This window comes from Paramormyrops kingsleyae, chromosome 9 (assembly GCF_048594095.1).
Source record: "Paramormyrops kingsleyae isolate MSU_618 chromosome 9, PKINGS_0.4, whole genome shotgun sequence".
Lineage (NCBI taxonomy): Eukaryota > Metazoa > Chordata > Actinopteri > Osteoglossiformes > Mormyridae > Paramormyrops > Paramormyrops kingsleyae.
Window position 1 is genome coordinate 14,531,174 of NC_132805.1, and position 4,192 is coordinate 14,535,365.

Sequence of the window (4,192 nt, forward strand, 5' to 3'; positions counted from 1 at the left end):
CATCAAGTCGTCTCTCTATTGGTTGAACTCAACGTCGCTTATCCATTTTCTACTTCTGATTGGAGAACATTTATGTCTGTTTAAATTTCGGAGCACCGATGAGGTATTCGGGGTGACGATTGTTTGAACAGATATATTTCCACGCTAAAGGTGACGCTGGAATTTCTTCGATTTGTTGGTGTTCTTTGTAGTACTCGCAGGTTTGTATATTAATATAAAATAATACACATCTTCCCGCTTCCCGACCTAGAAAATTGGTAGGAGATGGATGGATGGAATATACATCTTACTGGAAAACTGGCTTATTTTAACATTTATATTATATAGCAGCATATATTTTTAAACATTGTGCGGCCTTAAATTTCAGGTTTTAAATAGGTCGAATTCATGACTAAAATTTTGCGTACGATACTAAATATCTCAGCAGTTCTGAAAAAGTTTAAAGCTTTTGCCAAAGTTACTAGTCATGCCCATTATTTCTGAACAAGTAAGGGGTCTGCTTGCTCAAATAAAGAACACTGAATACCACTGCATACGTTCAAGCATATTACTCCTAATATATCCTGTTGTATCTGTACTTTTCACCCTCCCAAAATAAGGGATAATGTGATTATTTAAGATGAAGGATGCCTTGCCAATTTGAGTTTGTATCAAACTATACAAACTGCAACATTGTTTTCCACTGTTATAATGCAGGGTGGGTGGGTACTCCAGTTTCCTGAAAATCTTGCAATGGTGTGAGATTGTGCAAGAGTGTATGACCCCTGTGGTGGGCTACTGATTTCCTCTAGGTCAAGGTTACTCCTTTATTTTCCACGAGGCCCAAATTTGATCACATTTCATCAACCAAGATCCATAGCGGGGAGTGTGGTCGATCACAAGTTTGTCATTTGAGTACCCCTGATTAGGATGCTCATCTAACTTGTCCCCTATACTGTCTGGGATACACTCTAGACCTCCCTCATGACCATGTACTAGGTAAGTGATTGGAAGACAGATAGATGGAATATTAAACATTTTTTCACCAGAAGTACAAAACTATAGACATATATTTATATTTATGACCTATACTTAACTGTCATCTGACAAAAAAATCATATGTTGGAGAGACTTTTGAAAATGTTCTGTTTAACTGACTACCCATTCACTGTTGGGTTGATTTGGAGTCCATCCGATGAAGCAGAGGACAGGGATCACTATGGAAAGGACACTGAGCAGGAACACGCAAACACTTAGGGATACACTGTGGCAGCACACCTGAGTGTAAAGAGGAAAATCAAAGGAAATTTTATTGTCATTGTGCAACATATACAATGTGCACATACACAATGAAATGAAACAGTAGGCTCTCCTAGCGCAAGCATCACACATAGCAATAATCATAGAATAGAATAAATAACAGTGCAACAATTAGTGACCCCTGAAAGACAAGGTACACTCCACATGGAGCTGGGATCCTCCTAATTACCTCATTCCCATTTCACTCCTTAATATAGCTTGATGTCAGTGTTAGCTGAGAAGGAAGGGGTGGAGCCTAACAGGACACAAAGTACATACAGCTGGGTGCAGGATTCAAACCCACAACTATGGAAGTCTGAGGCAAAAGCAGCACACGTGGAGCCACTGCAATGGGCTTTCTTCTTTGACCACTTTCTGTGTGGCCCTTTTGGTGTGGTGATTTTTTACTTTTATTTGTTTTCAAACGTAGAGCAGACAAAGTGACAAAACCCTATCTCAAAATAGGCTAAAGAAAAAAAGGCAAACACACCCTGTTTTCTAGTAAACAAAGGCACTTTGAAATCCAACTTGGCTTCTGTTCTGCCCCATCTGTGTCTGCCTCGCTCAAGCAAAGAGAAGTGACTCCCTTACATAGCACACTCCTGCCCTGTCAGAATTTACAGTGAGCAGCTCCTTGCTTGGGGCAAAGGAGTGTCAAAGGGTCACAGCATGCTTCTTCAGAGGTTGCATGGCAATAAGCAGAGGTGACCAGTGTCCAGCGAGGTGACCCAGCCCCAGATAAGATCATCAGAATAGAATAGAATAGCCATTGTATTGTCATTCAGAACATACACCGGTTAGTGCACATCAGAATGAAATTACATTGCATAGACTCACCATCAGCCTAGCAGAGTGTGTTAATACTAGAAAAAACGTAAACTTAAAAATATAGAGTCTAAAGAGAGAATAAATAGGAAATGGAATATATGTGGAACGAGTATACTTGCAAAAACCAGTGTACATCACCATTTACTGTAGGTTATAGTGCAAGGCATATAGTGCAAAAAGTTCTTGAAAAAGTGACATGTGCATGGATGGAGAGAGGCAGAGTGTGGGGAGGGGGTTGGGGAGGGGTTGCCATAAGTTATTAAGAGTTCAGGTGTCTAATGGCTTGAGGAATGAAACTATTACAGAATCTGGCTGGCTGGGCTCTGATGCTGCAAAGCCTCTTCCCAGAGGGCAGCAGGGAGAACAGTCTGTGGTTGGGGGTGGGTGGAGGGTCTTCCCACTGCTCTAATACCTAGTAGTAGAAATCCTCTCACATTCCACACCTAGATCCATCCTGTGTGTCCGTCCTCTCACAGCAGTCCTACAATTCTGCTCATGCAATCCATTCAGAACATACAAATTTTCCGTCTAGCCTGCTATGTCTGGTGTTTTCATCTTCACATCTTGCCACGGGAGTATTAAGCCATGCTGACACTTTCATTATCATTTTTGATGTTCAAAACAGTGAACAACCTCAAACCACAAAGCAATTTGGAAAACAAAAGGCCCTTTCAGAAGGTCTCGGAAAACCTCAAAACCAACAATTCTGTCTGTTTTTATTTGGTATTTGAGCCCACGTAGGTGTGCCTGTCTGGTGGCTGTAAACAGGCGTTATGCCTCAACAAGCCCGTTATGGTAATATTCACTGATGACACCAACTATCTCTGGTTTCACCAGTTAATCACTGAAAGTAAACACAATGACTGTATTTACAATTTAAATGTAGTATATTCTTATTAAGTTGTTAATGCTGTAAAACATAACATATCTATATATAAGCTGCAATTTGGGTGTGCTAGGAGAGCTATTGTGAATGTTATTTACTCTGTATATTGTGTGATGTTCTTAGCAAAAAAAATCTTCATATAGAAAGTTAGAGCTGATCCTCAGCTGCCTGGTGTGGCCAGAAATTTGACATGATTGGCAACCAAGTTGAGACAAAATGTGAAAATTCTGTAGAGAATTGGATTTGACATTATGATTGACACCCATTCCCACCAATCATCTTCCAGTTTGTCCCAGAGAGCCTGGAGTCTATCCCAGGCAGTACAGGGATACCCTGGACAGGATGCCAGTCCATTGTTGGGTACACACATGCACATACCATGGGAAACTTAGAGGCACCAGTTAACCTAACTTCATGTCTTTGGAAGACCCACACAACACGGGGAACACATGCAATGTCCACACAGACAGCCTGGAGCCTGGATTTGAACCCCAACCCTGGAGGTGTAAAACAACAGTGTTATACAACGAGCAGCTGCGCTGTCCTCTGTTCATCTCCCATAACTGCCTTATCAGATAGTAATTATGGTGGTCTAGCAGGAGTCTCTACCTCATTGGGACACCAGACTGGGGCATGGTGAATGTATACAATAATGCTCATTTTAGTACTATAACCACTCATTCCTTATTTATGTCAAATTTGCTATGTGTAAAATAGCTTTGTTTGGTCCCCTTAGGCCCATAAACAAGGCTAAAGTGTAAATCGGCATTTTGTAGTCTGTAATCTTATTAACTGGGAGCATTAAGGTATTTTTCATCCAGTTAAAAACCTCCAGTCCCAAACACAGCCCCAAAAGCTTTGTTTACTCATTTTGTACTGATTCTTCACTATGATGAGGGAAATCTTTCTCCTTATTTCTATATGGTCACCCAAGTAGATAAAAATTCTGTATTCATACCTGCCAAAGAAATCCGAATTGAATCATTGCAGCAGATGTGTGTCCCACATAATATTTTCACTGGAGCAGCTGTAAACTGTAACATAATATTTGAAATCTTCACAATGTAATATAGTTGTTCTTTGAGAAATTCTATAAATGCATTTCCTGAGAGCATAACGCTCATGGTGCAGAATGTGAGGCCTATGTGAATTACTTTTCCCTTTTCACCGAGTGATTGTACGCACAAAAATGAACAGTGG